Consider the following 12969-nt stretch of genomic DNA (forward strand, 5'->3'; position numbering starts at 1 on the left):
GGTGAGTTAACACAAGAACAAACAGTGTAGGAAGCTGCAGTAAAAAATTCCTCCCAAGAAATCCTGTGCCTTTTGGCTTCCCCAGTGTGGTTGGAGATGGGCTCCAGACCTGGAGATCCAAAGAGACCTGAGCTGCCTCACTGTGTGTGTCAGCAGAGGGATGCTCTGCCTCCAGACAGCCCAGCACCAGGGCAAGTTTGGCAAGGGATCGTGGAAACAGCAGGATTCCTTTCAGCCAGAGCTGAGCAAATGTTCCCAGCAAGAAGCCATGGCTGCCCTGAGCAGCTCCCAGCCCACACATGGCAGGGGAGAGACAGCCAGGGAGCAGCTCCACAGCTTGGGTTTGGAGATACCTCGGTGGAATCATCTGCTGGAATGTATGTAGCTGCCACAGTTGGCACAGCACGAGCTCTGCCAGCACAGGGCTCCCCCTTTTTGTCCCCAGTGACAGGGGACACCTCCAGTCACTGCCCCACTGCATGCAGAGCTTTGGCACTGGGGCTGAACTGCCTCTTCTCCATCACACACCCTGGAGTGATTACTGCGCTCACTGCTGCTTGTGGAAGGAATACAGAGGGGATTTGCAATCCCCTCACCCTCCAAGGCTTCTCACTTATTCATAAATGTTTGGCATTCATAAATGTTTGCCCACTCTGAATACATTCATACAAATATTTGCAGGTGCCCTGGATGAGCTAGAGCTCCTTATCAATCCAGGGCATCCACCAACATTTGCATGCACGTTTTCAGAGCCCTGACTGTGATCTAAAGAGCTTTGGATGTGATCCATGAGGCCATCAGCTGGATGCAGGTTAGTGCCTCGGGCTCTCTGGCAGATGGCAGCAGGGCAGGACCCTCAGCACCCCCCTGGCTGCTGGAGCAGCAGGTCAGGAGTGGGGCAGGACCCATGGAAACATTTCCACACAGCCCTTCACTGTCCAGCTGCAAAGCTGCGCATTCCCTTTTTTACCTGCTCTGTCAGTTTTTCATTTGTGGCTAAAACAATTCTGAGGCAGAGAACAAATCTCTCTGTGTGAGTGGCCATTGCAGGTCAGGGTCTGAGCCCACAGCTCTGTATGAGCCACACAAATTCAAATGTGAGGCTGGCAGTAACAATCTGCATGCAGAGATGCCACAGTGCTCACAAAGGAATGGAGCTGTGAGTCATCCCTGCTGCTGCAGCCCTGATGGTTTGCAGTGCTGTTGTGTACATAATGGTACCTTCAGATAGAAATATAATGTGGCCTTGCTAGGAGCACCTGAGAAAAATTTTTAAAACCAAAAAGATTTTTTTTTAATCAAAAAGATTTCCTGAAAAGGAATTTTCCCCCAAAAGGCTTTCCTTATTTCATTTGGCAGGGGAGGAAAAAAATTATTTTTTTTACTAGTCATCCTTCCAACATTTTTCAGATACACCCTGGGCCACAGTTGTTTTGTGTGGCGTTTGTGAAGTCCCCAGGATGAAGTAAGAGATGAGAATTTGACTCCATGTTCCCAGAAGGTTGATTTATAATGATGAGATTATGTTATATGTTATGTTATGTTATATATTATATTATATTATATTATATTATATTATATTATATTATATTATATTATATTATATTATATTATATTATATTATATTATATTATATTATATTATATTATATTATATTATATTATATTATATTATATTATGCTATACTAAAACTATACAAAAGAAAGAGAAAGGATACATCAGAAGGCTTAGCAAGAAATTATAATAAAAGCTCGGGACTGACTCAGACTCTGATACAGCTGATGGTGATTGTTCATTAATGAAAAGCAATTCACATGGAGCCTATCAAACATTCACCTGCTGGGAGACAATGTCCAAGCCACATCCCAAAGCAGCAAACACAGGAGCAGCAATCAGATAATTATTGTTTTCATTCCTCTCTGAGGCTTCTCAGCTTCCCAGGGGAAAATCCTGGGCAAAGAGGACTTTTCAGAGAATATCCTGGTGACAGTTTTGGGGATGTGTTCCAGGCAAACCAGGATCAGTAAGTCCCTGCAGACGAGCAGGGGCTGGGTTTTGTCTGTGAGTGATCAGAGCAGGTCACTGCCCAGAAAAAGGTACCCCTACTGTCCATAACTCTTTGTTTCTATTGTCTCGTAATTGTCCTAATTGAATTTGTCCAAATTATTATTACTCTAATTTTAATACTATTTTTATAACCATTTTATTACTATTAAACTTTGAAAAATTTAAAAACAAGTGATTAGCGTTTTCCACAAAAGTTGTTTATTTTACCTATTGCATTCTTTCTCTGACGGGCTGAGACCTGTCCAGCAGGTCGGTTCACGGCGCACTGACCGCCTTTGGGCTGGCGTTAGCTTTTTATACTAAGAACTACATGTACTTTATTTACGATACTTTTCCAATACCTATCACCTATTTCTGACAGTCTGTCTCTCCTCTAAACCAAGCCAGAAGTGCCACCATCCCAGCAGAAGATGGAGGACAGGAGCGAGAAGGGCAGAGACAGAGCGATGTGCGCTGCAGGGCTGCCCTGCCCTGCCCAGGGGCACAGAACAGCAGCAGGAGCCCAGCTGGTTTCACTGAGGGTTCTCCTGTTCCACGCATCAGGAACCCGCGATGCTGCCCACACCTCGTCCTGGCTCATTGAGAGCTGTGTGAAACCACAGGTAAAGATTTCCCTCTTTCCATTCAAACCTGCAGTGTAAAACCTCTCCTTATCAAACCCTGCAGGCCCCCAAAGCGTTTCCCGGTTCAAGTGAGACACCCGCAGCTTTTCGCCTGTAATTGCGGATTGTTCTCCATTGGATGTGCGAGCGCTACACGGGATGGGTGAATTCCTGGAGCCGGGAAAAACCAGCCCCACATTCCTGCTTTAATGGGAGGGTCTGGTTCTACTCCCGCAGCCTGAAACTGGGGTTTTGCTCTTTTCTGTGCTGCTTCCTATGCCATGGTCTCGGGTTTTGTGTTGCTGGAATGGCTCCCGAGGTGTTAAAAGTCTTTTTACCCAGCGACCGAAGAAGTCGAGATTCCTCAGCTCTGGTTTTCAAGGTGTGAAAAATGTGTATTTTATGATTGACTTTTAGCAAATATTAAAATGAATATTGTATGTCACAAATATTAAAATGACTATTGTATATGTTTTGCTAGAAATTAATGCTCTATTAATTCTCTTAAGGAGTGTGGTAAATATAGTTTTAGGTTATAACAAAATGTTAAAATATAAACTATGCTATGTAGGATACTTTTTTTCCTAAAGAAAGGACTCGCACTGAGATAGCAGCCACAGGACACCCAAATCTTTCAAAGAAAGAGAATTTATTGCCTCATTATCAGGAGAAATGAACTTTTTCCCACCTCGCTCAGCCAGGATGACACCGTCAGAATTCAGAGGAAGAAGCTGACACTGACCAGACAGAATCCTGTGTTTGAATGGAATTTATGCATCATGTATGAGCTGTATGAATATGCAACAGGCTGTTGCTTTTAAGGGTTAATCCTTTGTTAACGTGGGTCCTTTTCCAGGATTACGTTACCCAGAAAACGTACCTGGACTGTCAGTAACTCTTTGTTTCTATTGCCTCGGATGGTCCTAATTCAAGTTGTCCAGACTATTATTACTCTATTTGTATTACTATTTTTATAATCACTTTATTACTATTAAACTTTTAAAATTTTAAAAATAAGGAATTTTCCAGGGTCTGGAGCCCTCCAGGGCAGCCAGAGAGATGTCCTGGGTTCCAGCATCCTGTCATTACTGCCTGCAATGGGGCCAAGGCAGATCTCTCTTCAGCAAAACTCTCCATCCTGTTTAACACACACCTTTGCATTATCCTGGTATCCTCCAGGGAAAGGAAACATGATTTTCAGTAATGTGTAGGCTTCACTCGTTACCCACCTTATCTGCCAACCTTTAGATTCTTTTTAAAAGAATTTCTGGATAGTTTGGGTGACAGTCAGACCCCTGAAGTCACATGAGGTGCTCAGGATGTGCACAGCCTGCTTCAAACCCAGAAGGATGCTCTCCTGCAAGACTGAGTGCATGAGCAGGCAGGAACAAACACTCACAGCAAGAACAGAGTGAATTGCACAGCAAATCCCTTCCTCTGTGCTGCTCAAGGGGTGTCCCTGCTCCAGCACTCTGTCCTGTGCTAGAAACAGCCCAGAGTGTGCCAGGACACAGCAGCAGTCCTGCTGCAGCACCCAGAGCTCACAAATCCTCTCTGAGCTGCCTCAGTGCCCACAGAGCAGGCTCCCCTCCAGCCTGCAAATCCTGGGCCAAGCGTGGTGTAAAGCCTTTAAACCTTGTGTGTGATCTAAAGCCTTTATGTGTGATGTAAAGCCTTTAAAAAAAGGAGTTCTTGTGAAACTGGGCTAAGTGCTGGCTTGTAACACCTAAGGACAGAGGCAGAGAAGTCAGTCCCAAATCCCTGACAAGGCAGAGCCAGGCAGGGGAGCCCAGCAGAGCTGAGGTTCCTCTGGCAGCCCAGGGCTCTGAAACAGCCCAAAAGTGGGAAAAATGAGCATGGACACACCAACCCCATTGCTGCTGCCCACGGGAGCAAAGTGTGTCCTGAAAAGAGAAGCAAGGAGCTGTTTCTGGCACAGAGCAGGGCCCTGGTCCCTGCTCCAGAGATTGGGGTTGGGAGCAGAAGTAGAATTGCAGAAAGCTGAGTCAAAATTGTGTGTTGTGATGTTACTCAGTTCCTCATTTGGTCTGGCCCTAAAAGGAAGCCTGGGCTGTATGATTGCCTGTGCATCCCAAGTTCCCCCAAACCTGCAGGTGTGACTTCTGCAGTTTTCTCCCCCTCAGTTCCCAAGAAGAGCTGGGGGCTATAGCAATGTGCTTTTTGTTGACAGAGCGACAAAACTATCCTTTGTCCCCTCAAAAAGGAAAGAAGCCCTTAAGTTTTTCTCCTTGATTAAGTGAAAAAGCCATCTCATAGGCCTCAGGGACTTCACCTTAAACTTAAGGGTAGCTAACTGGACAGAAGCCAAAAGATCCTGCTTGGACAATTCACTAGACAAAGAAGTGAACAAAGAAACTAATGGCTTTTGGGAAGTGTTTTAATAGGAGCAAGAACTTCTTGCATTTGGCTCGGTTTTTCTCTGTTTGTTATTTTGCCTTTTTATTAAACCTTTTTGTTTCCAACACTGCAACAGAAGCTATCTTGCTGATTTGATGCCTCCAAAGGCAGCTGAGTTATCTTGGGTATGTTATAGGCTTTTAAGAGCTTATGAGACCTGGCTCGAGGAGGCTTCTATAACAGGGGGGTGAATCTATGCCCCATTTTACTTTGCAATCAGAAACCCCTGATCTCACTCGCATTCTTTTGACCTCAGACCAAGTTTCATGCATCTCTTTTCCTTTTTTAGACAGTTAATGCTCTTACAGGGAGAGACAGATGGCACCCATTTGCAGATGTCAAACCCTTGCCTCACGTGGCACGTTCACTATTGGATTTCAGCAGAGTGAGATTTCAGTCATAATCACCAGCCTGAAACGTGAAACAAACACTCCCTGACCAGGTCTGGCCACAGGTACATCACTCACGGCTTCTGATTATTTTAAAACTCATTTGTGGGTTGGAGTACAGCAGAGGGATTGAATGCCTGGAGTGCAGGAGGAAGAATATTGGAAGTGGGTGCCAAAAAAGAGACGGAAAAAGAATAAAAAATTGTCACTGCTGCACTCATGGGAGGGAAAGGGCAGAGCTGCAGGACAGGACCCACATTTCTCAGTACATGTGAAGCTGATTTGGGAGCAATGCCATGGGTGTTTGTGGTGAATACTCTGATTTACACTCCGATTTACACCTGGCTCTCCTTCCATGCAAACTTCCCCAGGTGAGCAGTGGGGCAGGCAGCTGTGACCCTCCTTGGCACAGAGCAATGCAGCTGTGAAGTTCCCTGCTGCATCCCCCAGGACTCAGCTCTCGGGGCTTCTGTTTCTTTGTTTCTTTTCCTGTTTTTGAGCCCAGGTTCCTGAGCTTCCTGGAGGGTGGCTGGAAGCTCAGGGAATGTGCTGTTCCCTCTGGGAGGGCAGTGGGGGTTCCTTGTGTCTGCTCACAGCTGCTCTGGGTCAGGAATGAACCCACCTGGACCTGCTCAGCCCTGGGGCAGCTTTGTGGCACTTTGACAACATTGCCAATCTCCAAGAAAAAAAGCTCAGTAAGGCACTAAAGCATCCTCCTCCCTCTTAATTCTGGAAACTAAAGGGGAACACAATTGTGACCGTGTTCACAGGGGTCTGAGGATGAGGGAAGACATGAGGATCTGACTCCATGTTTCAGAAGGCTGATTTATTCTTTATGATATATATTATATTAAAACTATACTAAAAGAATAGAAGAAAGGATTTCATCAGAAGGCTGGCTAAGAATAGAAAAAGAAAGAATGATAACAAAGGTTTGTGTCTCGGACAGAGAGTCCGAGCCAGCTGACTGTGATTGGCCACTAATTAGAAACAACCACATGAGACCAATCCCAGATGCACCTGTTGCATTCCACAGCAGCAGATAACCAATGTTTACATTTTGTTCCTGAGGCCTCTCAGATTCTCAGGAGGAAAAATCCTAAGGAAAGGATTTTTCAGAAAATACCATAGCTACACACAACCACAGTGCTGGCACTGCCACGTGTTTTGGACACATTGAGCCAGTGTGGTTGTTCCAAAGTGCCTCACCCACCCACCTTCATCCCATGGCAGCTTCCAAAGCACAGGGAGCCATAAGCAAATGCACAGCCCAGCATCCAGGGTGCAGGAAAAATACAGCAAAAGTCAAATTAAATATCCCCAAAATCCCCAAGTTACACACAGAAACCCCTAAACCCCAAATAAAACACTGAAATCTCTTAATCTCCAAATAACACACAGGGACCCCTGAATCCTAAATAAAACACTGAGATCCCCTAAGCCACAAATAACCCACAGGGACCCTAAAATCCCCAAAAACGCCCCAAAATCCGCCCCAGCGCGCCCTCTGCCGGTGCTTCGGGGCCCTGCACGGGCCGGGGGCGCCAGGGCCACCGTGGGGATTTGGGGGTCCCAGGGCCGTGATGGAGTTTTGGGGGCCCTGGGGCTGCCACAGGGGTTTGGGGGTCCCACAGCTGCAATGAGGTTTTGGGTTCTACAGCTTCAGTGGGATTTGGGGTTCCAGGGCTGCCGTGAAGATTTAGGGGTCCCGGGGCCACCATGGGGATTTGAGGTCCCGGGGCTGCCATGGGGGCTTGGGATTTCGGGGCTGCCATGGGAATTTGAGGGTCCAAGGGTTGCCATGGGGGTTTTGGGGTCTCACAGCCGCAATGGGTGTTTGAGGGTCCAGGGACCACAATGTGGGATTGAGGGTCCTGTGCCATGATGGGGATTTGGGGATCCTGGGGCTGCCATGGGTCCAGGCCTGCTGTGGGAGTTTTGGAGTACGGGGGCCACAATGGGCTTTTGTGTTCTCATGGCCATAATGTGGGTTTGAGAGTCCAGAGACCCCAATGGGGATTTGGGGGTCCTGGGGCCACAATGGGGTTTGGGGTCTCACAGCTGCAATGTGGGTTTGAGGGTCCTGCTGCCACGATGAGGATTTGGGGTCCTGGGGCTGCCATGGAGGTTTTGGGGTCCCAGCTCTGCCGTGTCCCCCTCACACGGAGCTCACTGGGAATGGAGCTTTGCCCCCTCACAGGGAAGAATCCTCCCCAACATCCCATCCATCCCTGCCCTCTGGCAGTGGGAGCCATTCCCTGTGTCCTGTCCCTCCATGCCTTGTCCAAAATCCCTCTCCAGCTCTCCTGGAGCCCCTTTAGGGGCTGAAAGAGGCTCTGAGATCCCTCTGGAGTCTCCTCTTCTGGTCTGACACCCCAACCCTCCCATCCTTTCCTCACTGCCAGCCCTGACCATCCTCAAGCCCCCTCTGTCCTCCCTGTGCTGAGGCCACCAGAGCTCCACCCTGCACCAAAATGTCCCCTCTGACCCCAGCTGCAGTTTCAGGTGCTGTTTGAGCCCCTGAAAATCCCAGCATTAATGTCGTGGTGGAGGTTGAATCTCTGGCTTCTGTCAGTCCAACCAGCCATGTGAGACAGGTGCCCAAAAAGCAAATCTATTAAATGGTGTCAATGCAATGAACCTGCAGCAGATGCAAAAGCTGCCACCTGATTAAATCACGTTTAAATTGGTGCTGTTATGTGTGGAAATAAAAGATGGGGCTGCAGCCCTGGTGGAGCACGTGTTTGCAAATCCTCCCAGGCCAAGGGCAGAGCCAAGCTGTGGCACCTGCAGGCTCCCAGGGAGGATTCACTGCAAGGCACAGCCAGAGCTGCTCCTGCCACAGCTCCATCCACACCAGCACAGCAAACTGAAACCTCAGCCGCTGGTCTCACTGGCAAAAAATAAAACCAAAAAAAATACCCCCAGGCAAAACCCTTCTATTTGTTTTTAAAGCAGAACTGTGTAGTACATCCCAGTGTCAGGGGGAAAAATCATGGAACAGGTTACATGGAAAACAGTGATGCTCACCACACTGGGAGCTGTGATTTTCCTTTTCTCAGTAACAATGACTTCTCTTTCCTATCACTGTCTTTTTACCCATGTTGAAAATTAATGGTTTTTATAAGATATTTAGGAAAGTTTGTGGTCCAGAGGTACAACCACTCCTGCCCACTGTATTTATAAAATTTAAAGGAGAATATGAAGAGGGGGAAAAAAGTAATAATCCTGGTGTAGGTTACTCCTAAATGGAAGGGTGAAGGAGCAGGGTGGAGGCCGCAGAGACCAAAGAGGGGTGGGAGGGATGTCTGCACATCCTCTGGGAAGTGGGTGCTCATTCTGCTGTGCTCCAGATGCTCATAAATCTCCCACCCTGGTAAGGCAGGACGTGCCTTGAAGGAAAATGCTGCTCAATGGAAGACTGCTGCCACATGAATAAAATTAAGGTTGTCAGGGCATCCCCATATCATGATACTGGAGGTTTTAGTTCCCAGCTGAACGCACCCAGAGGCAAATTAGGAATCAACAGTGAGGTAAATAATGGTTTTTTCAGGTTATAGCTACAGCTCCCCTGGGACCAAAACTGGAACTTGGCTGAATGCAGATTTTTTGTCTATGTCACTTTAGTTACTACTATGCCTTTCTCAGTTTTATTTAGCACACCATGAAGACCTTTTAAAACTGATAAATATAAAAATATAAACTGATTTTTCCCCTCCTTTTTCTGTGCAGTTTGAGAGCCCTGTTTGGATATCAGTTACATCCACAAGGACAGCTGGCCCTTAGCACTGAAACCTTGAACAGAATCCACCTTTGGCAGTTCCCAGCCCTGCAGCTTTCCCTCTCCATCCACTCCCACCCCTCTGGGGGTCAGCTGCATCCTTGGGCATCCCTCTTTGAAAATGCTGAGCCCTGAAAAAGGCTCAGCACTTCCCAGTTCTGTTTCCCTAACTTGTAGCCTCTGTTTTTCAAAAATGAAAGAAGAAGGAATAAAGTCTGATTCAGGTTTTGGCAGCTCTCCACCTCTCACAGAAGAATATTCCACGCCTGCACACGAAAGGGAATTTTTGGCCAACCAGAAGAAAGAACCAAAGTAAAAAAAAACACAAACAATTACCCAAAAAAAAAAAAAATTGCTACACTCAGTAGTTTTTGTGACTGCTGCTACTGGTTCCTTGCCTAATCTTGAGCTCAGAAAAAGACAGATCATCTTTAAGTTTGCAGTGCTGTTGGCCCAGCTACAGAGGATAGGATTTCCCTCAAGCCTTTGCCCAGTGATGACTCCAAAAACAACAACTCACCCCGAGGCTGGAAATTCTGCTTCAGAGGGATTTCGTTTGTGCTTTGTAAATGATACACAAATTTTCATCTGAGTGGATGGAAAACGTTTGAAAGCTGCAGAAGGCAGGGAGTGAGACCAGCCCCGAGATGGAAATAATTTCCTTAATTCCTTGCAGCACTGCTGTCACTTCCAGCCATCTGTTCAGCTGGGAAGTCTCTGATAATGCAGGGAGCAGCCTGGGCAATGGAACCTCCTGAAAGCAGAGATCACAAAGAGTTCACTCGTTGCTCTGCAGTAGGAAAGGAAGTGGGTGGGGGGAAGGAATGAAAGGATGAAACGCACAGCTCGAACCCTCCTGGCTCCAGGAGAAAAGATCTGCTTTAAAGAAAACCCTGGTAATTTCATACTTCCTTGAGGAGAAATGGTGTCCAAGATGTGGAGTGAGCAGCAGTTAGGGCAGGGCTCTGTGAGCCCAATTATCTCCATTATGGGGTTAGATTGTCATTTCAATCCCACAGGTCTGGGGATTCTCCCAGCAGCCTGGCCAGGATGTTGAGAACAGCTTTTAGCAGTGGCTGGCTGAACACTGCAAGAAAAGCAACAGGGATGGGTTTCCCACTCATCTCTGCCCAAAACTCTGCCCCTGAGGTCTCAGCACGAGCTGAGGTTCTCAGTCTCAGTGATATCTGTGGCAGAATTACATTTTGTCCTTCATCTTTTGGGGTTTCATATTGTTTGGTATCTCTTTTTACATACTAAGAGGGATGTGAGTTTCTCCTCTCTGCTCTTGGCTGTCACATCCATCTCTGTGGCACCTCAGGCATGCCTAAAGGATATGTATATGTTGTGTGTGGTGCAGAGGTGTAAAAAATGTCTACATCTAGAATTCAAACCATGGAAAAATGATGAAATCAGTAAATACAGAACAGGAAGTAAGAAAAATTTATGTTCAGATGTTCCTCTGGACTGCAGCTCGAGAAAGGACCTGAAAGGTTTCAATTATTGCCAAGTCAGTGGGGTTTTTGGTAACTCTGGGAGAGCCTCAGTGCTGCAATTGTTAACCTAAGTTGGTCAAACATTTCAAGTTCCTATCTCATCTTAGTCATAACATGGAAAAACACTTGAAATCTGTCTAATCAAATGGTTCAGCAGCTGAGATAGGCCTGATGAAAACCACATTTGCTAATGCTGATACAGCTCGAGCTCAGCTCCTGCCAGCTGAAGTGCAGCCTGGCACTTGGACATAGACATGTCACCCTTGTATGTGTCACCCTTGGACATGTCACCCTGTCCAGGACACACTGACCATCATGATCCCCCTTGGGCTACCAGGCTCCAGCAAGGGGACAAACTGACAGATTCTGCTTGAAATTTGTATGGCAAAGAAAACAGGAGCCCCATGTCTGGACATCCCCCTGATGGTGCTTTCCTGAGACACAGAGCAGTGCAAAATCCCCAGCCCTGAGCCCACAGCTCTGCTCTTCCCAGCCAGCCTTTCTGGTTTGCAGAGTTCTGTGCCAGGTGAAACAAGAGTCTGAGAGTAACACAGGGCTCAGGCAGGCACAGGGTTGAATTTTGGGCATATGACCTCTAGAAAGGCTGGAGTGATGCCTCAGGTTTAGCTTTAATATTTTTCAGATTCTGTGCTGCCTTAATGTGTGGGTCTGGTCTTCATGTTAGGGCATGGTGAGCTCTGTGCACAGAGCAGGGAGACAAAACTGCATTTTGTGACCATTTTGGTTCATCTTGGGTGCAGCCCTGGCTGGGCTCTTGTGCTGCCCAAGGTGGATCCATGGAGGAGATCGTTTTAATAAATCTCTGCTTTATTCTTTAGCTCTGTTCAGTCTCTGTTCTAGGGCAGCCTTCTCAAGGCATCAGTGGCAGGAGCAGGGGTAAGAGCTGTCAGCATTGTGGTCACTGCTTCCTGCAGGAAATGTCCTGACTTTGGGGGCTCAGCTGGGCACAGCACACAGCAGGAGCAGCAGGAGTGAAGGTTTGTGTCACAAAGCATGTTATCAGCGTTATCTGCTCTACAGTGCCAACTTTCAAAGCAATTTTAATCTCAGTGCACGGGGATCACCCAAGTTTTGGTCAGAGCAGCATCAGCTGACAGGCAGAGCCACTTGAGCAGATTTTGCTGTCTCTGAGCTGCATTTCCTGCTGCCAGAAAAGGTCACCAAGTGCGCTGCGTTCGAGGAACAAGCAGCTTGAGACCTTTCCCTGCTGGGGCTCTCTCTCCAAGCCCCGAATCCCTGCGAGTTATTCAGCCCAGAGCCAGGAGAGGGTGCTGCTAATTTTGGCCGTGCTCCCGTTCCTCCTGCCAGGAGCCGCTTTCCCTGCTTCTCCCCAAGCCCCTGGAATGGGAATGGGGCACTTTTTAACTCCTGGCTGCCTTGGATCTGCACAGGATCGGTCAGGATGGAAGAGCCCTGATGAGAAGCATCTTTCCCTTAATCACAGCCAGACGGGAGCGATCGGAACTGCGGCTGCTGTGGCAGCACAGCAAAATCCCAGAAATCCTGGGGATAAAGGGTGGGATAAAGGATGCCCCACAGCTCACTTTGCACCGAGGCTTTGCCAAAAGCCCTGGAACATGAGCTGTGCTGGATGCAAAGCAGAGGAACCGCCTCTGGCACAGGAGAATGATCACTGCCGTGTAAACAGGGCTTCTGGTTTGTCAGGGGGGACACTGGGCCAAAAAATGCATCACTTTGTAGGACTTGCTGCCCTGTTTTAGGATGAAAAGAGTTATAAACAATTTATGTAAGGGAGCTTATACCACTTTGCATCTTTGGATCAGTCACACAATTATACAGGACCTCTCTGCATCACCAACCTAAATAGTTTTTAACCCACTTGAAATGTCTGAATTGTCAGTAAAAAAACAAGCACGTTCCAAGCTGTTATCCAGACAGGAACATTAAAATAATTTTCTCTGCCCCCCTCTGATTTTTCAAACCCTCCTTCTCCACACCAGTGCAATGAAAGAAATGTAGCAGGAACAAAAGAAATGGAGATGGAGCACAAGAAGCATCTTCCCCTGTGCAAGTGACTTACTGCAATCTGTTCCGAGCCCAGGCAGATGGAGCAGGTACAAAAAGCATCTTCTCTTGTCCATCTTCCCCTGACTTACTGCAATTTGTTCAGAGCCCAGGCAGAAGTGAGCCCCACTGTGCCATTCCTTCTTCCAAGGAAAAAAACCCCACACACC

The sequence above is a fragment of the Ammospiza caudacuta genome, chromosome 9, assembly GCF_027887145.1.
Source record: "Ammospiza caudacuta isolate bAmmCau1 chromosome 9, bAmmCau1.pri, whole genome shotgun sequence".
Taxonomy (NCBI): domain Eukaryota; kingdom Metazoa; phylum Chordata; class Aves; order Passeriformes; family Passerellidae; genus Ammospiza; species Ammospiza caudacuta.